Here is a 23,926-nt window from a genome sequence, read left to right as displayed (position 1 = left end):
GTGACCAGTAAAACTTAACTTTTATTATAAACTGTTACTATTTTCCACCCTTGAGAAGCCTGCGTATATTGAAGGATCTTGTCTACCAAAGACACTGCATGTATTCAGTAATATTTAATTTGATTCCTAATGTTTTATTAATCAAAGATATTTATCACTGCCTTTCAGAGCTGATTGAGCAGGAGATAGACAGTGTGTCTGCAATGAGCTGACACAATTCCAGCCAAAAGAACAGACTTTTAACATTTTAATCAGTATATTCATAGTATGAGCCAAAGTTCCAGCACTGATAACACTTGTGTTGAAATAGTGAAAATATCTATTTTACCTCTAATTAGGAATTCAAACATTAGATTTTTCTCTATATAAATCCTTTAAAATCTTATTTAATTATTCATTCTTTCATTCCACATTTTCCACCACTACCCAGGGAGCCCAGGCCTCGTTGAGAACTCTGCCCTTAGGCAACGTGGTACCTTTAAGGAGACCATCAAAGCTTCATCAGCACCTTGGAAGTTCTTCATCTGGAGCATGTGTGGGAAGGGAGAGGCCATCACGTGAAAGTTGTTAACAAACAGCTTTAAATAGCCCTATCAAGAAGCCAACTCAAGCAAGCTCAGCTATTAATCCCACTGAAACTTACTGCCGCGGGGAGAGAGAAGAGACAGAGCCATGGTTAGCATTCTGTGAAGTCTTTAAGAGAGACAGAAATATGCTCCTTTTACATATTAGATGCTGGGATAAGCTAATTGCCGAATCCATCAACGTCGGTCTGCGACTGTTGTGATGAGCTCCAACCGAATCTACAGCCTGGTTTAGAGCTCTGCAACAACTTAAATCCTACTAAAGGCCTTGCAAAAAAACGGGGTCTCTCCTATCCTTAGGAGGTACAGATGGCCAGCGTCAGGAAAGCAGTGTTACCCAAAGGAAGAAGTCAAGGCAAATGATCGCATTTCACAGGTGACCGCCTAATTTGTCTCTGTGCACATTTGTTGGGGTTAAAATGAGAAATTCATGTATGCTATATATGTGCCCTTTCCTCCTTCTCCTAGAGATTAAATTCTCTGTCTCATCCATTCTCCAGGTCTCCTGGCACCTACAAGACACCGAAGCCTGGCCTTTCAACAGATGGGGAGGCAGGTAGGACTCAAATCTAATAGAGACAAGAGATGAAATAAATTTGCTGACTCATTCCATGAACTTCAGATAATATGCTTTAAATGCGTATCTAATGCTAGGCACTGTGATTTATAGATGATCACTCAGAAAAAACAGTAAAGGTGGGGAAACTGAAGCTGTAAGTGGTAAATATCTTAGATACGCCATATAGGGAGCAAGATGCAGATTGGAGTTGAACTGGGGTAGTTTGAACTCAGAGTTCAGGCTCTTAAATATATTGGAATGTATCACTTTCCGATGTGCTGAGTTGCCAGCCTGCTTTCTTATTCCCATTTCCCATTCTCTGCATTTACGGTAACAGTGACCTTCCATGTCCATCTGACTGATTCTTGGCAACTTCATTCTCTGCCTCCCCTATAATTTCTTGTTTGACTCTAGACACCTGTGTCCTACTTCCCCAGAGTACAGAACTTTAGCCTACTAGAAACAGATGAAAGCCGGTGACCTGTGACCTGTATTGAAAGTCTTGCCTGAGGATACTAACCCCTGACAATCCTATTATGAAGAGCATGGTACAAAATAGAATTCATAATTCCACATTCAGATGTGACATTTTCTACATCTCTTTGTGTTGTGCGGCATTTTACTGTGATTTACTATATGCTTCTGTTCAATATTTTATTATAGTTCACTGAGCTGTAGAACAGATAAAAGAAGGTATTGAAAAGAGTCAGAAAAAATACATGTTTAGCTCCCACACGGGACTCTTGTTTAGCCATATTGCCTTGAGTTTCAATATTTCATTAGTAAAATAGTGATGATAAAATACACCTTGTTAAATGGATCAGATAAGAAAACATTTATAAAGCAGAGAGCTCAGTAACAGGAATGTAGTAAGTCCACGGTAAGTCCTAGTTATTTGAAAAATAATTGTGTTCTTGTTTACAAAGGTGTTTTTTTTTAATAAGTCCTTCATGTTTCTCAACATTAAGACGTCATTTCGTTTTCATCTTTAAATCTTACTCTGGTACTTGGCCCATAGCAGGTGCTCCATATGCAGTAGTGAAATTGAATTTCTGAGAGTTGTTTAGACTTTAAATGAATCTGTGGAAATTCTATCTAGCCTAAAAATTCTTGCCCTTATCTAAGATTAATTCCTTGGAAATTGAAGAGGGAAGAAGGATGGGGAATGCAAGTAGAAAAGAAAAGAGAGAAAAAAGATTATCTGTGAGATATTTACCTGAACAGTCTGGCAGTGAGAGTGGCAGGCTCTCGATGGTCTCCCGGTGTGGGAGGGAAGGTGAATGGTTTCCAGGGAACCCAGGTGCTACTCCTTAAAAGGAGCCTGCTGTGGCCAGAGCTGGCCTCCTTGACCCTGTTTCAATGTAGGAGGAAAGATGGGGAGAAATATAAAAGGAACTCACACTATGACAGCAGTTCCCCTGGAAATATTGGATTTGTTGAGGCAGCTGGGATGTGAGGGTGCTTGGTGTGGTAAAAAGCACTTGAAATGTGACTTTGCTGCTGCAGCTCTGTGACCTTAGGCACATTATTTGGCCCTCTGAGCTCTTTACTCATTTGTGAAATTAGGAAAATAACATCTACTTCACAGGGCTATTCTAGTGGTTAAGAAATACAAATCACATTAAAGCTATTAACAGAGTTTAATATCTATTATGCCAGCAGCTATAATCTGCTGTGTATTACAGATATTTATTTTAGGCTAAATGTGAAAAATAGTTTTTTCAGATGTTTGTTCATCTTTATTGAAAATTAACCCTTAAGTGCTGGCATCAATGTGTTTACTATATGATCCTGTCCTCTTGGCCAGATTTCATGGAACCAGAGGTAGATATTTGATATTGAATGATGTAGACTTTTCTTTCCTAAAATTTAGTTTGGAGGCAAAGCTTGGTGTACATATGGTGTGTGTATGTGTGTCTGTGTGTGTGTTGTGTGTGTGTGTGTGTGTGTGTGAGAGAGAGAGAGAGAGGAAGAAAGGAAGAGAGAAAGGAGAGAATGAATTTGGAGTATCCCGTTCATACCTTTTCCTGGGAGCATACTCTTAGTAAATACTTTCACAAGAATCCCAGTCTCAGGCTCTGCTTCTAGAAAAGTCAGTTCTAAATCAACTGACGTGGAAGGTGCCTGCCAGAAATAACCAGCTCTAAGGCATATGCAGGTGTCCATAAAATCACACTGCAAAGGCCATTAAGATTTTTTTAAATTAAATGGTCTGTAGAGTCTAAAAAATTTGGGTAGATATGGGTAGATATGCTATATCAGCTACTAACTCTTTGACCTTGGGAAAGTTAATGAACCTCTAGTGACTCAGTTTCCTTATCTGTAATATCTATCTCACAGGACTGTTTGGAGAAATAACAGATGTAGGTGTCTTCTCAGATGTCCTGGTACATCATATAAATTTAATAAATAGTAGCCTCTGTTATCACTATTACTACCACTACTACTATTGTTTCCCTGTGAATGATTCTAGTTCAGATGCTCTGCTTGAAGCTTTTTGGCTTTTTTTTTTTTTTTTTACCATTTACAACTGTGTCCTCCTAACTTTCACTTAAACCGGAGTTAGAAAGCATTCCCAAAGTCAATAGTGAAAATGGAAACATTAGTGTAAACACAATTGGAAGAGACTGGTTGCCATGGTGATGCTTTTGCCAAAGTAATGGAGAGGCAAGTTAAATGGCAAGGGAGGCTGTAAAAAGTTGCCTGTATTTTTAACTGCATGGAGTGTGATTGATAAAAGAAAAACACCAAATTGTATTTAGCAGACATTTTTCTCTCTTTAAAATCTTATTTACAGCAAATGCATTTTTACTTCAGTGCTGCTGTTATCCACAGTAGTATTTACCTATCACTAGCAAATGTTTCTGCAGAAAGGAATTAGTATCATATAGTGGTTTTAGAATCAGACATCCTGTTTTTGAACCCAAGTTTGGCAACTTTCTGTTCTCAAAAACATGCACAATATAGATATGAGAGTTTTTAACTCTTTATACTTTATAGCTCTTTTAGTACCATTCTACCAACAGGCCTGAGTTGATAAGATTAAGGAACCAAGTTCCTGAAATTGAAAAATCGTGAAATCGGGTTACAAACCCCAGTTTTTTTCGGTTCATTTCTGGAGTTGTCTTTGTGTCTTGGCATCACAAAGAAGAAAATGGGTAAGAAAAAATGGCAACCTAATGAGGAGGATGACCTCTGGAGTGAACTGAGTGGGTTCAGATTCCAGCATCGCCTCATGTTAGCATTGTAAACTTTGGCAAGTCAACAATAAGGTTAGTATACTGATAGTACCGAACAGTTCATTTTAAAATATGGTTAGACATGCAAGGTACTTAGCACTGTGCCTAACATATAATTTATGCTTAATAAATTGTTACTCACAGTAATGTATTTTAGTTTTGATTAAACTGCAAATAATTACGAATAAAGTGATAATATAGGAGGCATTTGATGACTGCAGTAAAAAGAAAACCTCTCACTTAAAATGGTGGACAGTACCCACCATGTTTGCTTTGGAGAAGCTTCTTGCTTCCCTAATGGAAGATTAATCCCTGTCAAGGATTTGGAAGCTGATTAAATGAGCTCATCATTTTACCTAAGAAATTCATTTCCTCGTCACAGGCTTCCTGCTGAACTAGCACCTTTGAATGATACTCATGCAATATTTAACTGGTGTGGCCGTTGGAATACATTTAGTTCAAAATGGTATTTTCCTTTGGGCATACATAATCCAGCTAGAAATGTTTATTTTCATATTCTGAGCCAGTCTAGTTACAGGTTTCCCCCACTATCTGAAAGTAGTAGAGTATTCTTATGAAACTTTTCATAAGCCAAAATGGTGTAAAGCGAAGAATCAATGATCTTAGGACATATCTTGCTAACAGATGCACAAAATAAACCGAAATGAAGCACGGATGCTCACAGACACAATTCAAAGCTATGGTGGCTTGATGCTGAGTGTGGTTCCCAGGAAGGAGCTGGGGGGCCACTCTGACTGCTCAGGGTGTACACTTCCTGTATAACAGCTCTCTGCAAAACAAATGCTGAATGCTAATTTCAGTTTTTGCCTTTTCTTATAAAAGTGAAAATCCTCTTCAGATTTCTTTAGTTAGCAAAAACTGGTGCAATGTAGTTCTTTCATAAAAGTGAAGGGGCGGAAAGTGAATTTCGAAAAGCGGGTGGTGCCTATACCAGTTAATCCCAGTAGTGATTGACCTCTGTCAGTAGGTTTATACCATCTGAGTAATTCTACATATTTATTCTGTAGTTTTAGATATTCTCAACAAATATTCAATCCTAAATATTTCTATATACATTTTAAAAGAGCAATATTGATTGGGATAGTCAGATGTTTATATGATCAGTCTTATTATTATCAACTTTAAAAAGGCTCTCTGTACACTGTAAACTCACATATGTGCACAAACACACACTCGTTCATACATACACACACACATCCTCTCACACATATGTGCATAAATATACCTTTTTAATTAGAGTGTTTTGTGCTTGATAGTAACACAATTACACATTCAACTTATGAATAGTCTTGTTTTTATCTTAAAACCTCAAAGTCTTCAAATGATTTTTTGTGATTAATACTGGTCTCAATACTTCTAGAAAAAAAAAAAAAGCCCCCTCCCCCACCCCCCATATATAGGAACTAACACTGAAATGCCTATAGAATTCTGGGCTTGCTAAAATTGTCTTCAGTGCACCCTAAATAAAAGTTCAGGCATTCAGATTTAGAAATGTAAAAGAGGATAAGTAATTCAATAATGGCAATGATGTCTTGCTTGTATAGTATTTTTTCTCCATATCCCAAAGGTCTCTAAAACAATGCCAAGAGAGAGACAGGCTGGGCGTTACTACCCCAAAAAAAAAAAAAGAAAAAGAAAAAGAAAAAGAAAAAAAAAGGGTATTATTACCCTCAGCTTACAAATGAAGAAATCAGGGCTTAGATAACTTAAGTAAATTGACTACTTAAAATAGTATATAAACACCCCCCCCTTTTTTTTTTTTACTACAAATATAATACTTTTCAAACTACTTGATTTCCCCCCCCAGATTATGAGAGTAAATAGGATACTAGAGACAAAGGAGATCATTTACAAAATTAGATATCAATAATGAAAAGCTAAGCAACCCTCTTATTTGGACCTCCAAATACTTGATAATTAAATCCCTAATAGGTGGCATGCCCCATATGCATGACGCCAATATAGATGACAGTCCCATATAGCTTTGAATAACCTTTGTACTCAAAACTAGTACATGAAACATAAATTCAGTCTATTGTCTCAGTATTAGACTATGATGGATCACATACTCAGGAACTGATCTTGGTTTTTACCTTGAAATTTATCCTCAACCTCTTGATGTATTTTCCGTGTTTCTCCTTCCTCTGCGTAAAGCTACTTGTCTCAGCCTTACTTGAGTCCATAGCTGATTTCAACAGTTAAAGTGTTTAAATAGTGTGAATTTAAAGAAACTGGTATGGCCAGTTTCCATTCTATCTTGTCTATCATGGAGGCAAAGAATTTGGACTGTGGAGGTAACCACTACTGAGAAGTTTTGCGACTGGTTACTATTTACCAGTAATGGTAGTGGTGCTGTCCTGTCATGGTGCTGCTTTGCAGATGAACATAATACTCAGAAGTGAAATAAAATACAGTTGCCTTTGTGCTACTCTGTAATTCCTTGGGTTGTCTGCTATTTCTGTTACTGTTTACATTGAGGATATGGGACCATACTACTCACTCTTACAGAGATGGTAATATGCACACACACACTACCCAGCAACAGGTGAATTCTGGTTCCTTGAGAATTGGAAACCATCTACACACATGTACAGTATGGGAATTGAGCCTTTAGAAATGAGCAGAGTCATGATCTGTTCAGAATTTTATTCTCCTTTGGCTTCTCCCTCTCTTAAGAGTTTTCAGTTCTTGCAAATTTGCATCAAGATTCTCATCTTGTGTTTCCTAAAGAATTGATACCAGTAAGCTGGGTGACACACTCAAAATTCAAACCACATTCAAGTGTGATTGAATTTACAAAACCACCACTTCAATGAAGTCATATTGTAGTTTAAAGAAGAAAGTTCATGAAAGGTGTGATGACATTGTCTCCTGACCCACCCAACTTATTCTCACCTTAGTTTCATTCTTACATGATCAAGTGAAACCTTTATCTTTCACAGCCTAAGAATTTAAGATTTTCAAATCATTATTCAGTAAGCATCAAGATATTTGATTCCACAACTAAATCCTTCCTCACAGTCTCATAGAATAAATAAACAGTGTGGTTCCATAGGTCTGTAAATATTATCATCTGTTGTTTGAAGGGGAAAGACAACAGAAAACTTGTTCTTCCTCTCTCATTTCACAGCTCCAAACAATATAATTTCTACGAAATAAGTGTTTTCAATTCTGCTTCTCATTCTGAAACATTCTCATCTCATTCTCTCACTACCATATTTTATAAAGGTTTCATTATTTCACCTTTAGACAAATCTAATGTTCTCTTAATCTATGTTACTTTTATCAGTTTTATTCTTCATGCCCACCTCCAGGCCCAGTAATCCACTTTCCATCCTTCTGCAAGAGTGGGATGACTGAGAAAAAACAAATGACCAGGTCATCCTTTTGTTATAACATCTCAGTTGTCCCACTATACAGGAAAATAAAAAGTGTGAGTTCTAAATAGATAATGCAAAGTCCCTTAGTTTGGTCAAAGTCCAGCTGTGCTTCCTTATTCCCTACTGCCCCTGAGGCATTGAATAAATTAAGGAATAAATGAGTGAGTGGAGACACAGCAATTGGTAGTATGCTAAATTTTTTGTCTTTATAAAATTTACAAACAGGCAAAGATACTCTATTTATGGAATAATTTTTCACTGGTTTTTAAAGTCATTAAAAATTGGAAATCAATGTACAGCTCTTTCTAGCTATTCTATAGAGTCTTTAAACTGAACAATATTGGTTTATGAATGATATATTTCATTTCATTACAGTGAAATTTCACTATCATGTATTGGAAGAAACAAATTTAGATAATAACTCCTATAATCATATTAAACTTTAGTATATTTAACTATTTTCATATTCTCATTACTTTTGGGGGGGATTTTCTCAATGAAAACAGCAGTAAATTGTCTTGAAAGTATTAACAAAGCACCTGAAATATGTCTCTGTAAATAAATGACCTTCAGGTGGAAATATCGTTGAGGAAATATATTTCTGCATCATTCAAACTCAAGCCTCTGTTAGTATTAAAACAGAAAATGATAGAAAAAGAAATCTTGATGAGGAACACAATACAAAATTGCTGGACAGATTTAATTTAACTTGGGAATAATTGTCTTACCTAGTCCAAGAAAGGGTAATTTAGATTCACAGAGAGCAAGGGATATATACCTGACCAGGAGTGACGTAAGGGTACAGTTACTCATCACTTAGAATCTGTACAGATTGACACATTTTTCAAGAATCTTCAGAATATTAACAAAAAAAAGAAACAACAAAATCTTGTCCCATTAATTTCTAAACATTAGGGCTCTAGTATCAGGTCCAAGAGTATTGCTAAAGATAGGATAAATAAGGTCATCACTTCAAAATAAATAATGTCATCTTATTTATCATCTTTGCCTTTTATATTACATAGCTGTATAACTTTGGTTTATTAACTTAATACGTCTAATGACATGTTCTCTATGGAAAGACATCATTCTAAGCAAGGCTCCTACCTATGACTGTAACCTTCTAATATTCTAAACTTTATGCATGATCCTACTAAGCTAATGGTATATCCTAATGCATTATGCTCTATGTTTGTTCCTTTGTTCATGTCTAGAACGCCTTCTCCTTTCCACAATCCTTTTATTGACCAAGCGAACCCCTAATCATCCGTAAGGCCATAAGTCATTTTACCTACTTCAGGAAGCCTTGCCTGCATTTGAATTCACTCATGCTTACATTTATCAAATGTTTGCTAGATGAATTGAAAGTGTTTATGCACTTAATATTTTAATCTCATTGTCTTTGGGCTAAATACTTCTCTCATGTTACAGGTGAAGAAACTTCAGTTCTTTGAGTAAGTTGTCAAATATCACAAAATGAAAATAGGATTCAAACCCAACCCTCAAAACTCTCCAGTGACTGTCCAGTTCCTTATTGTACTACAGAGCACTGGGTTTGATCAACTCTGACTCTTCATGCATGATGTTAATTTTACTCCAGTTAAAACTTAGAAAAATTTTAGCTTAGTCTCTCTTTCTTTATAATGGCTAATCACATATACACATAACACAGCAAATACACAAAAATGAATACTTAACTAAAATACCAAAATATTGTATTTTATAAATACTGTTTTCTTTTTAACTCATTGTGAGTCTGACTTGGGTAATGCATGCAGTGTAAAGCTAAAATCTACAATGCTGTTATATCCACATGTATAGCCATTACTTGAAAAAACAAATTCTATCAGGAGCAGAGTGGCAAAGTTAAATTGGAAGGAGGATCAAGGCCTAACATCTTATATAAAATGAATGACTTTGGAATAACTGTACATGCCATTGATATTTAATATTTCACAGATGCATGTATTCTATTTGTATGTGCTATTACTCGAACAGAAGCATTTGATGAAATTCTTCCCTCTAGGTCTGCAGGGTTTTTTAAATTTTCATGTGACAATGAATTTCTCAGGTCAAGTCAATGGTAGCAAGGAAAAAATGGCTATGATAAAATTTTTTTTTCTCATCTTCTGCTAGAGTCAAAGTTGTCTCAATTTATCCGTTACTTTGTCCTCATTAAAGTTATTCTGTCTGCAGAGCACTTTATTAGTTTCCGCATATGGAAATGGAGGACAGGGGGAAGACAAAGAGAATGAGTCCTTTCTTTGAATGCACTGATGATAAAAACTGCCAAGTTGTGAATTAACTTATATAATTTTAATAAGCAATATGAATAGAGAAGTGCATAGATAAATGTACTAATGGGTTGAATATTATCCATTTTTAAACATATATGTGTGTGTCTACTTGCATTTATACTTTACATTTATTTTTCAAAACAAATGCCTAAAAATATTAAGGTATACTTAAATCTGTAGATTATCTGTCTATCTATCCATTTCTTAATAGTTGTATTTGGGAGGTAGATTTATGAATATTGATTTTTTTCCTTATGCTTATTCTAGTTATTTTAAATTAATTTATATCAATTGCATAATTACCTATTTTTTTAAATTATAGAGTATTGTAAGAAATTATACATTTAGTTTTTATATATCTCATGTCTACTAAACATTTTAATTCCCTAGAAGTTCTTAGAAACTATCAACTTTAATCCTGAATATTCCTTTGTGAGGTCAGCTAAAGTCTTTCTCCTACTAAATGATTTGCAATTTGGTTACACTCACATATCTGCTAAGTAAGCTTTATTTCTGTATCTTTCACAAATGGAATACAATCCATAAGCAACTTGTTTCTTCTAACTTTAGGAAAAGCATTCAAAATATGAATGATTCCCCTCATACCATCCCACTACCTGAATTGAAGCCCCCATCATCACTCATCTTAATTATTGCAATTAACTGCTAACAGATCTTCTTGCCGCCTTTCTGGTCCCCTATAATCAATCACACCCTGGCTTAAGGGGTTAGCTATTCTTGAAGACACCAATGTGTCTTCTATTTCAAGACTGTTGGTTTAACTCTTCACTCCACCTGGTGTATTCATTCACTGGATGGCTGCATGACTTAATCCTTCATTTTATTCAAGTTTTGTTTGCAGGGGACAATTATGACCAGCTTATCTAAAGTATCACATTCATTTTTTTTTTTAATGTTTATTGGCATTTGGACTTTCTCTAGTGTGAACTAGTTATCCTTAATTGTTTTCCAGTCTAAGGTTCTATTGCATTTTGTCTTCTTATCAATTTAACAGTTTTTCATTGTCATTACAAATTTTATAGCAAAAAGTCTCCCTACATTTTTAAAAATTTTATTGAACTGTAGTTGATTTACTATGTTAATTTCTGCTGTACAGCAAAGTGATTCAGTTATACATATATATACATTCTTTTTCATATTCTTTTCCATTATGGTTTATCACACGATATTGAATATAGTTCCCTGTGCTATACAGTAGGACTCTCTATGTTTTTTTTACAGCTTATGCATTTCCATTCTTCTTTGAGAAGTCTCCCCCAAGCCTTAGCTTTTACATGTAGCCTCCAAGGTTTACTTCTAAAATTGCTATTCCATAATCCACCTGGAATTTATTTTGCATTATGATGTGAAGTGGAAGTTTAACTTCATTTCATCCATTCACTTTTATAAGTCTTTAGTTCACTATCTTTATATTTCTCCATTGTATTTGTGTTGACTTAAGTGCTGATTATTGTCTGTTTCTCCTACTTGAATGTAATTATGCTCATGAATGGGGACTTTTTTTATCTTGATCATCACCATAAAATTTGACCTGCACATAGAAAGGACCCCATAAATGTTTGTTAAATAAATTAATAAATACAGAAACTAATATCATTTATTGTTTTAATCCCTAAAGCAATACTCAGAATATATTTAATCTTTATAATTTTCTGTGGGAAGTAAACTTTATATTTTCATTTCATATATGATGGAATTGAGGGATAAGAATATGAAACCACTTGTACTTGTTAGGTGAGTGGAAAAGCTAGATCTAGAATGCACAGCCTACGGATCATAATGTCTTCTGTTTTCTTCTGTGAAGAGGTAACTTCCCCTAGGTCTTTCTTACCTCAAATGAAGATAAGGAACGTGCTCCTAATTTCCTAAGCAAATAGTAAACCATTCCAGGGACCTCAAAATCACTGAATTCCATTACTTCTAGAATAAGTTTCGAGTTTTCATCAAGTAGCCAGAGAGTAAAGATTTCCATCTTCACATGAAAATTGAGGATCATGGAAAATACTCCTTAATATTGATTAGTTTAGCCTAGTGACTTTGCAGAGATTCTACAGATTTGCATGGATCTCTCCAATTTCCCCCATCAGTCAGTTTGCCAGTCTGAGTTTATTTTTATTACCTTGGAGTAAATGCTCTTCTTGGTATCTACCTGAATTTTAGTGGGCTTGTTTGTTTGTACATAGATTAGTAGAAAAAAATAGCTTTCAATTACACTGGTATTTCCAGAAGTCCAAGTCCTAGGTGGATTTGTTTTAATTATATTTCAGACCCTTCTGACACTCACAGGCACATAGAAGAAAATTTTATTCTGTTCATCTGTATCTTTAATTTGATTAATCAATTGATATCTTAAAAGTGGGACCCAAATTGTATATATCCATGATAATATCTCTGGAGAATTGATAGAGTTACCATCCCTGGGATACTTGCAATAGATTCAGCTTTTTCCTAATTCTACTCAGAGGTAGTTCTGAGTTTTGGTCTCATTTCCCTTTTTGGTAAGGGTTGCTGTAGCCCCGAGACAAGGTTCTTAACTCTCTCACACTTTCCGCCAATATTCTACAATGTTTAAATGGAACCATATGTCCCAAATTCTCAAGACATCCTGATCTGATTCCACATCCTCTTTGATTACCCACATTCAATCCATAAGGAAGGCTTATCAACTCCAGAACCTATACCCATATCTATATCTATACTTATATGTACTTTCACATCTATATCTATAATATCTTTATTCTCTATATACAACTACATCTATGTCTATATCAATATAGATATACATATGCATGCATATATTAAACTTTGTTTATATATTCAAAATCCGTCCATTTTTCTGTTTCCTGTTACCACCAAAGTGACGACTGTATTTTATCCCACTAGAGTATCTGTAAAATGTCCCTTTCTATCTCTTCATTTTCTTGACTAAAATCCACATGCCAATAATTAACTGTTGACCCAAAAGCCAAAATGACTTTGTTTTAAAGAAAATTCTGCCACATCTCAACTTACAACATTCCATGCCTTTTCACTGAACCAAGACTACTATATAAATTATTGACCCTGGCCTAAAAGGCCCCTTTCTGCTTACCCAGCATCACCTCTTTCTCCACTCTCCACCCTTAGTAGTTTTTTCCTTTTTTCTTGTTTAGTAGTATTCCATTGTCTAGACACATCAAAATTTACTTAGTCATTTATTTGCTTATTGATTAATAAGAATTGTTTCTATTTTTTACTGTTATGATTAAAGCTACAGTGAACATTCAGAAAAAAAGTCTGTGAGGACATACATTGGTTCCCTTGAGTAAATACCTAGAAAGAAATAGAATGCCTGGGTTATATGGTAAGCACATGGTTTAGTGTACATGAAGAGTCTGAGTACTTCAAGATTTATTGTACCATTTTGCATTCCCACCAGCAATATATCTGTTAGATATTATCCGATATATTATTAGATATCCTACCAACATTTGGTGTTGTCACTTTTAAAAACCTTATTTGTTCAAAGGTGTGTAGGTAGATCTCATTGTAAAGTTAATTTGCATTTTTTCTGATGTCTACAAATATTGAATAGCTTTTCATATGTTTATTGGACATTTCAATACCTTCTTTTTTTTTAACATCTTTATTGGAGTATAACTGCTTTACAATGGTGTGTTAGTTTCTGCTGTATAACAAAGTGAATCAACTATATGTACACATATATGCCCATATCCCCTCCCTCTTGCATCTCCCTCCCACCCTCCCTATCCCACCCCACTAGGTGGTCACAAACCACCGAGCTGATCTCCCTGTGCTATGCAGCTGCTTCCCACTAGCCATCTATTTTACATTTGGTAGTATATATATGTCATTGCCACTCTCTCACTGTATTTTAGAAGAGTTTGAGAAGGTTAGGTGTTAGCTCTTCTCTAAATGTTTGATAGAATTCACCTGTGAAGCCATCTGGTCCTGGGCTTTTATATGTTGGAAGATATTTAATCACAGTTTCAATTTCAGTGCTTGTGATAAGTCTGTTCATATTTTCTAGTTCTTCCTAGTTCAGTCTCGGAAGGTTCTGCATTTCTAAGAATTTGTCCATATCTTCCAGACTGTCCATTTTATTGGCATATAGTTGCTTGTAGTAATCTCTCATGATCCTTTGTATTTCTGCAGTGTCAGTTGTTACTTCTTTTTCATTTCTACTTCTATTGATTTGAGTCTTCTCCCTTTTTTTCTTGATGAGTCTGGCTAATGGTTTATCAATTTTGTTTATCTTCTCAAAGAACCAGCTTTTAGTTTTATTGATCTTTGCAATCGTTTCCTTCATTTCTTTTTCATTTATTTCTGATCTGATCTTTGTGATTTCTTTGCTTCTGCTAACTTTAGGGGTTTTTTGTTCTTCTTTCTCTAATTGCTTTAAGTATAAGGTTAGGTGGTTTATTTGAGATTTTTTTTGTTTCTTGAGGTAGGATTGTATTGCTATAAACTTCCCTCTTAGAACTGCTTTTGGTGAATCCCATAGGTTTTGTGTTGTTGTGTTTTCATTGTCATTTGCTTCTAGTTTTTTTTTTTGATTTCCTCTTTGATTTCTTCAGTGATCTCTTGGTTATTAGGTAGTGTGTTGTTTGGCCTCCATGTGTTTGTATTTTTTACACATTTTTTCCTGTAATTGATATCTAGTCTCATAGTGTTGTGGTCGGAAAAGATACTTCATACCATTTCAATTTTCTTAAATTTACCAAGGCTTGATTTCTGACCCAAGATATGATCTATTCTGGAGAATGTTCCATGAGCACTTGAGAAGAATGTGTATTCTGTTGTTTTTGGATGGAATGTCCTATAAATATCAATTAAGTCCATCTTGTTTAATGTATCATTTAAAGCTTGTGTTTCCTTATATATTTTCATTTTGGATGATCTGTCCATTGGTGAAAGTGGGGTGTTAAAGTTCCCTACTATGATTGTGTTACTGTTGATTTCCCCTTTATGGCTGTTAGTATTTGCCTTATGTATTGAGGTGCTCCTATGTTGGATGCATAAATATTTACAATTGTTATATCTTCTTGGATTGATCCCTTGATCATTATGTAGTATCCTTCTTTGTCTCTTGTAATAGTGTTTGTTTTAAAGCCTATTTTGTCTGATATGAGAATTGCTACTCCAGCTTTCTTTTGATTTCCATTTGCATGGAATATCTTTTTCCATCCCCTCACTTTCAGTCTGTATGTGTCCCTAGGTCTGAGGTGGGTCTCTTGTAGACAGCATATATATGGGTATTGTTTTTGTATCCATTCAGCCAGTCTATGTCTTTTGGTTGGAGCATTTAATCCATTTACATTTAAGGTAATTATCGATATGTATGTTCCTATTACCATTTTCTTAATTGTTTTGGGTTCGTTATTGTAGGTCTTTTCCTTCTCTTGTGTTTCCTGCCTAGAGAAGTTCTTTTAGCATTTGTTGTAAAGCTGGTTTGGTGGTGCTAAATTCTCTTAGCTTTTGCTTGTCTGTAAAGGTTTTAATTTCTCCGGGAAATCTGAATGAGATCCTTGCTAGGTAGAGTAATCTTGGCTGTACATTTTTCTCCTTCATCACTTTAAATATGTCCTGCCACTCCCTTCTGGCTTGCAGAGTTTCTGCTGAAAGATCAGCTGTTAACCTTATGGAGATTCCCTTGTGTGTTATTTGTTCTTTTTCCCTTGCTGCTTTTAATATTTTTTCTTTGTATTTAATTTTTGATAGTTTGATTAATGTGTGTCTTGGTGTGTTTCTCCTTGGATTTATCCTGTATGGGACTCTCTATGCATCCTGGACTTGATTAACTATTTCCTTTCCCATATTAGGGAAGTTTTCAACTATAATCTCTTCAAATATTTTCTCAGTCCCTTTCTTTTTCTCTTCTTCTTCTGGGACCCCTATAATTCAAATGTTGGTGCGTTTAATGTTGTCCCTGAGGTCTCTGAGACTGTCCTCAATTCTTTTCATTCTTTTTTCTTTATTCTGCTCTGCAGTAGTTATTTCTACTATTTTATCTCCCAGGTCACTTATCTGTTCTTCTACCTCAGTTATTCTGCGATTGATCCCTTCTAGAGAATTTTTAATTTCATCTATTGTGTTGTTCATCATTCTTTGTTTGGTCTTTAGTTCTTCTAGGTCCTTGTTAAACGTTTCTTGTATTTTCTCCATTCTATTTCCAAGATTTTAGATCATCTTTACTCTCATTATTCTGAATTCCTTTTCAGGTAGACTGCCTGTTTCCTCTTCATTTATTTGGTCTGGTGGGTTTTTACCTTGCTCCTTCATCTGCTGGGTGTCTTCTCATTTTGCTTGACTTACTGTGTTTGGGGTCTCCTTTTTGCAGGCTGCAGGTTCATAGTTCCCATTGTTTTTGGTGTCTGCCCCCAGTGGCTAAGGTTGTTTCAGTGGGTTGTGTAGGCTTCCTGGTGGAGGGGACTGGTGCCTGTGTTCTGGTGGATGAGACTGGATCTTGTCTTGATGGTGAGCAGGACCGCATCCTGTGGTGTGTTTCGGGGTTTCTCTGAACTTATTATGATTTTAGGCAGCCTCTCTGCTAATGGGTGGGTTTGTGTTCCTGTCTTGCTAGTTGTTTAGCATGGGGTGTCCAGCACTGGAGCTTGCTGGTCGTTGAGTAGAGCTGGGTCTTAACGTTGAGATGGAGGTCTCTGGGAGAGCTCTCACTGTTTGATATTACATGGGGCTGAGAGGTCTCTCGTGGTCCAATGTCCTGGACTCGGCTCTCCCACCTCAGAGGCTCAGGACTGACAGCTGGCTGGAGCACCAAGACCCTGTCAGCCACACGGCTCAGAAGAAAAGGAAGAAAAAATAAATTAATAAAATTATTAAAAAATAATAAAATATTATTAAAATAATAGAATAAGAAAAGTAATTAAAAAAAAGAGAGCAACCAAACCAATAAACAAATCCACCAATGATAACAAGCACTAAAAACTATACTAAGTTAAACAAAAAAAATCAGAAACTAGTCTGTTGCATACAGCAAACCCCAAGTCTACAGTTGCTCCCAACATCCACCTCCTCAATTTGGGATGGTTCGTTGTCTATTCAGGTTTTCCACAGATGCAGGGTACATCAAGTTGATTGTTGAGATTTAATCCGCTGCTCCTGAGGCTGTTGGGAGAGATTTCCCTTTCTCTTCTTTGTTTGCACAGCTCCTGGGGTTCAGCTTTGGATTTGGCCCCGCCTCTGTGTGTAGGTCACCTGAGGGCGTCTGTTTCCCGCTCAGACAGGACTGGGTTAAAGGAACAGCTGATTAGGGGGCTCTGGCTCACTCAGGCCGGGGGCAGGAAGGGGTGCAGAATGTGGGGCGAGCCTGCGGCGGCGGAAGAGACCAAAATGACGTTGCAACAGCCTGAGGCATGCCATGTGTTCTCCTGGGGAAGTTGTCCCAGGATCACGGGACCCCGGCAGCAGCGGGCTGCACAGGCTCCCGGAGGGGAGGTGTGGATAGTGACCTGTGCTCGCACACAGACTTCTTGGTGGCGGCAGCAGCAGCCTTAGTGTTTCATGCCCGTCTTTGGTGTCCACGCTGATAGCCGCAGCTCGCGCCCATCTCTGGATCTCATTTAGGCAGTGCTCTGAATCCCCTCTCCTCGTGCACCCAGAAACAACAGTCTCTTGACTCTTAGACAGTTCCAAACTTTTTCCCGGACTCCCTCCCGGCTAACTGTGGTGCACCAGCCCCCTTCAGGCTGTGTTCACGCAACCAACCCCAGTCCTCTCCCTGGGATCTGACCTCTGAAGCCCAAGCCTCAGCTCCCAGCCCCCACCCGCCCCGGCGGGTGAGCAGACAAGCCTCTCGGGCTGGTGAGTGCTGGTCGGCACCGACCCTCTGTGCAGGAATCTCTCCACTTTTCCCTCTGCACCCCTATTGCTGCGCTCTCCTCCATGGCGCTGAACCTTCCCCCCACCCCCCCCCCCCATCTCCACCAGTGAAGGGGCTTCCTAGTGGGTGGAAACCTTTCCTCCTTCACAGCTCCCTCCCAGAGGTGCAGGTCCTATACCTATTCTTTTGTCTCTGTTTTTTCTTTTTTCTTTTGCCCTACCCAGTTACGTGGTGAATTTCTTGACTTTTGGGAAGTCTGAGGTCTTCTGCCAGCATTCAGTAGGTGTTCTATAGGAACTGTTCACATGTAGATGTATTTTTGATGTATTTGTGGGGAGGAAGGTGATCTCCACGTCTTACTTCTCTGCCATCTTGAAGGTCCTCCTCTCAATATCTTCTTGTGTGAAGTTTCTACTCAAACTCTTGGCCCATTTTTATTATGTTGTCTGTTTCCTTATTTTTAAATTGCAAGAATTCTTAATATATTCTGAACACAAGCCATTGTTAGTTAAATGTGTTACAAATATTTTCTCCCATAGTTCAGTATTTGATTTTTTAATTTTTTCCATGATGCCATGATAAGAGCCAACTATTTCAATTTTGATGAATTTCTATTGATTTTTTTTTTCCTTTTATGGTATATACTTTAGATTTCCTGTGTAGAAAACCTTGGCCTATCCCAATTTCATAAGCATAATGTCTATGGCAACTTCCAGAAGTTTTACAGTTTTAGCTTTTCTGTCTAGGTCTTTGTTTCATTTTAAGGTAATTGTTGAATATGGGATAAGATAAGAATTGAAGACCAATTTTTTTTCTAATTTTATATCAAAAATGAAGTTGAAATAAAGATTTATTCAGAAATTTATTTATTTATTTATCATTTTAGAGAAATTGACTTTATTTGGTTGAAGTGTCTTTTGTGTAAAGTGAAGAACACGTGTACAGACTGATTTGGGGAGGGGAGAAGTGCCAGTGGACTGAGGGAGGCAGGTTTGTGCCCCCACAGAGCAGAGGGCTGGATGGGTGCATTTCTTTTAGCCCAGTCTTCCAGTTCTTTTTTGGCAAGGAAGAAGAAGATTGCACAAAGCTTACTTTAAAAATTCAAATTTCAGGGAATTTTTAATATGAAAAAGTCTTTATTTGCCTGTGTATTTATTATGTGTGTTGCTATGTGTTGCTTTGTATAAATTCAAGTCTCCGTCTTGAATGGACAATTCTTATGTCTGAAGAATTTTTTTTTTTTCTGAAAAATTGCTATTTACTCTAGTGAAAATCTGCTGGCTAAAATTTTTCTCAATTATTTTTTCTGAATAAATCTTGATTTTCACTTCATTTTTGACAGATATTTTCTCTGGGCTAACTCTAATTGGGTTTTTGCTTTCCCTCTCTCAACTTTAAAAATGGTATCAGTTATTCTCTGGCTTGTATAATTTCATAAAAGAAAGCTACAGTCATTCTTATCTTTGTTCCTCTGTCTTTAATGAGGCATTTCTTTTCAGTCAACTTTAAAAAAAATTTTCCCTTTATTACTGCTTGTCAGCAGTTTGATTAGAATATGCCTTGGTGTGGTCTCATTGTGTTTATTTTGCTTGGATTTTGTTTATTGAATTTTTGGATGTAAAGCTTTCATCATATTTATGAAATTTTCATCCACTATATTTTGAACACTTGTTTTTCCATGGATCATTATTAGTGCTCTTCCTTTTTTAGTATTTGGTCTCCCCCCAACCCCTGCCCCATGCTTATATCTGAATTGTTTCTATCCCTCTATCTTTAAGTTTACTGATATTTTCTTCCAGAATGTCTTCCTGCTGATAACCCCATCCAGTGAATAATTAAATTACAGATATTATATTTTTATTTTGTAGATATATCATTTGGTTCTTTCATATTTTCCATTTCTCTCATTATTTTGTACATGTTTTACTTTAATCCTTAGGCATAATAAAATCAGGTGTTCTTGTCTGTAAATTTCATCATCTCTATCATTTCTGTGTCTGTTTTTAGTGATCATTTAAAAAAAATTTTGGTTCACATTTTCTTACATATTGTCATGCCTCACAAATTTTGAGTGGATCTTGGATGTTGTGAATGTTATGTTCATGAGTGTCTGAATTTTGCTATTCTCCTTTAAAGAATTATGAGCTTTATTATGGCAGTATTAATTCACTCATCTATTAGCTTTGGTTTGTTGAGACTTGTTTTAGGCAATTTTTAAGAGTACCTATTACTTTAGGAATTGTTTAGCCCTACTAAACTTGTGGGCCTTTTAGGGTTTCTACTGAATGCCCAAGTGATAAATGAAAAATCTATGAATAGTCAGAGCTAGAAGGTCTGCCTACCTAGTGTGATTTCTGAGAAGTATTCTGTTTACAGCACACTCATCATTCTTTGCAAGGCCTCCTGGAATTTTACCCCATACATACCATCCTGGTTTAGAAACTGGAATGGGCCTCTAGGAAGAAAACTAGGTCCATAGCAGAGTCCACCACATTTATTTCTCTTCTCTCAGGGGTAACATTTCTGTGCTACCTGCTATCCAACATCTGAAAATAACTATTACATATATGTTGTCTGGTCTTCTATTTGATAATGGGCTGAACTGTGCCTCCCCCAAATTTATATGTTTAAGTACTAACCCCCAGTACCTTAGAATGTGACTGTATTGGAGATAGGACCTTTAAGGAGGTGATTAATGTAAAATGAGACCATAAGTGTAGACCTTAATCCATTATGACTGGTGTTCTTATAAGAAGAGAGAATTAGGACACATGTGCACACAGACCAAAGGACAACCATGTGAGGACACAGTAAGAAGGTGGCCATCTCCAAATCAAGGGGAGAAGCCCCAGAAGAAAACAAATCTGGCTATACTTTGATCTTGGGCTTTGATCTTAGACTTCTACACTTTGATCTTGGAGTTCTAGTCTCCAGAACTGTGAGAAATACATTTCTGTTATTTAAGCCACTCAGTCTGTGGTATTTTGTTATGGTAGCCCTAGCAAACTAATGCAGAAGGTTAAGTCAGATTTTCATTACTCCATTCTTTCCAAAAAAAAAAAGGGCCTTAACATCATTATAAACTGCCCAATATCATTTAAATTATATTTTAAAAATCAAGTATTCTGCATATCACTTAGATGGCATTTAGAAGATTTATTTGAGGAAACACAAATGTTGTAACTATTAAATAGTGTAATATAAATTGGATCTTGTTCAATCTTTTTTATTTGAGTGAGTCACAATATCTTATTTTATTATACAATGTAGCCTTGTTTCAGTAAATCAGTGAGGTAAAAGCACCTGGCCTTTCCTTTCTCTAGCACTGAACACTACAGCAACTGTTATGCATTTTGTAAATGAACACTTTTTCTATGAAAAGAAAAGGGGCAGCAATTTCCTGTATATCTATTGAATCCTAAGGACCGTACAAGTTATGGTTCTATATTATTTACTTTTTAGTACACACAACACTAATTTTCACTGTGCCCATTTACTAGGGGAGGAAAAAGAGATCAGATGAGTTGTTTGAATGGACTAGTAAATGAAAGAACTAAGATTCTTACCTAAAAAGTTACCTTCTTGCTTCTGTGAGCTCTTGGTCTTTTTTCCACATCAATCAGGATAGTATCATTTTGCATAAGGTTGCTCTTCTTTCCCCATATGAGCGTGCCCAGTAGAATGTGTAGGAATTTTTATTTGTTTGTATGTTTATGCTAAGAATGATCAAAACTTGTTTTAACAAATGCTTTTGTAAGCCTTTGCAAATTAACTAAAGGATATAAGATTTTGCTAAGAAAACTCTTTGGGTACTTTGAAATATTTTTTGTTTTGATTTGTAATAAACATGGAAAAGCTTGGCAGATGGATATTGCAGAAATGAACTATACACACATATCCACTGTTACTCTTGATATTCCTGAATAGATTATTAGGTGCAGGCATTTTACCGTAGTTGCATTGTGAATTTGTAAAACATTAAAAAAAATTAATGAGTATTCTATTCATAGAGTAACATTAATAATAAACTGTGTTACCTGGACTGTTAGATAGATACTTTGAATGAATGCTTGGCTTTGGAAATACATATGTTGTGCTCAAGCTGAATCAGATTTAGCTTTTGTTCAACAGATGGACAAGCTCGTTCATAATGTTAATCCTTGCTCAGAATTCTCACTGACTGCTGTCATCTCAACTCTTCTTTGATTCTCTGAAGAATACATGTGCCCAAACTTAGCATTTATCTGACTCTGCAAGGAGTGAAATGGATTGCAGGAGAATTTAGTTAATGGTATTTTTATTGGAGAAGATAAATTTATTATCATCAATGCACAAATTTTCCTGACTGCAAAATCATTTCACAAAAATGGCATCTTCACAAAGCCAGTGTGCATATAGAGATGCCTAAATAGAGTTACCATAAATGAGGTCACTAGGGCAAGTCTTGAATGCCCCCAGATGCCATAAGCAATACTCAGATAATCTTGATGACACACTAATTACAAAGGGCTGAATAGAGTTAGCAATGTATGCATTAAGACATAAACTCCTAAAATATTAGAACATATTATATCATGATATAAGGGAATGTGTTAAGATTGAGTAGACATCATAATGCTATGTCCCTCTGTCCAAAATACCATTATACATGCTTCACAAACACTTAATGAATGAGTCTTCACTTCCTTCAAGGAGTAAATGGAAATTAAATCAACACCGGCTTGTAATTAGATAGTTTGTGTCAATACCAAATGTTCCAATAACTAGTTGAATGATCTTTGGCATAATGCTGAACTTCATGTCATGAGCTTATTTTCTTATCTATAAAACGATTTTTTGTTTTCATTCAAAACATCAGTTTTTCAAGAGAATATTGTATGTTCAGCTGGGAGAACTCTAGTTAATGTACTGCCCTTTTAGAGAGTCACAGGAATCATTAATATATTAAAGGCTCTAAAAATCCTGATGGTAAAGACATATGTTGCATGTTAAGTAAAATTTTTCAAAACTTATTTAACAAAGAGATCCATTTTTATCTACCTTCTATAATACCTATTAATGATCCACTAAATGCATCACAGTAAAAGAGGAACAATTTGCCAAGGGTCTTTCCAGATTATGTATTCTGAGATACTCTATTTCCCACATGATTCAGTATGTTACAGACTCCATTTGGATGTTCAATAAATGAAATAAATTATTTCCTGCCTAATCTTCACTGGTGAATATTCCTAATAGCTTTGCAAAGTGGTTGGGGTTTTAGACTTTGAGCTCCATTCTTTGGAAAACCAAGGCCAAAAATAAATAAAATTTTCAAAATGACTCATAGAACAAAGTGTAAAATGCAAAACTGTAAAACTCCTAGAAGATAGCATAGGAGAAAATTCAGATGACCTTTGGTTTGGCGATGAGTTTTTAGATATAACACCAAAGGGGGTGAAAGAAATAATTGATAAGTTGGACTTCACTAAAAATTTTTAATTGTTATTAAATGATATTGTCAAAGGAAGTAGAAGACATCCCACAGACTAAGAGAAAATATTTGCAGAAGACATTTGATAAAGGGCTGTTATCTAAAATATACCCAGAACTCTTAAAACTTAATAATAGATTTTTGTACTACCTGATATGGATAGGCAGCTACAATAAAAGAAGGAAATGTAACATTTAAAAAGAAACTTGATAAGAAAATAATTCAATTAAAAAATGAGCAAAATATCTGACAATTTCACCATAGAAGATATACAGATGACAAGCATATGAAAAGATGCTCAACATTATATATTATTAGAGAATTTCAAAGTAAAACAAAAATTAGTTACTACTACGCACCTATTAGATGGCTAAAATTCAAAACACTGACAATACTAAATGCTGACAAGGATGTGGAACAACATGAATCCTCATTCATTGCTGGTGGGAATACAAAATGGTACAGCCACTTTGGAAGACAGTTGGTGGTTCTTGGAGAACTAAATATAA

The 23,926-nt window shown here is 35.8% G+C and overlaps 1 long non-coding RNA gene across 1 annotated transcript in view; it reads left to right on the top strand.

Moving 5' to 3' along the window:
- The first annotated feature begins 625 nt into the window (after positions 1-625).
- LOC132353287 (uncharacterized) overlaps positions 626-23,926 on the top strand; it is a 197,943-nt gene continuing 174,642 nt past the window's right edge. Inside the window, exons 1-2 of the long non-coding RNA XR_009498990.1 lie at positions 626-960; positions 1,085-1,140. This is a non-coding gene — a long non-coding RNA (uncharacterized LOC132353287). The remainder of the gene's footprint in view (positions 961-1,084; positions 1,141-23,926) is intronic.

The sequence above is a fragment of the Balaenoptera ricei genome, chromosome 19 (genome assembly GCF_028023285.1).
Source record: "Balaenoptera ricei isolate mBalRic1 chromosome 19, mBalRic1.hap2, whole genome shotgun sequence".
NCBI classification, from domain to species: Eukaryota; Metazoa; Chordata; class Mammalia; order Artiodactyla; family Balaenopteridae; genus Balaenoptera; species Balaenoptera ricei.
This window is presented reverse-complemented; position numbering and strand designations above follow the sequence as displayed.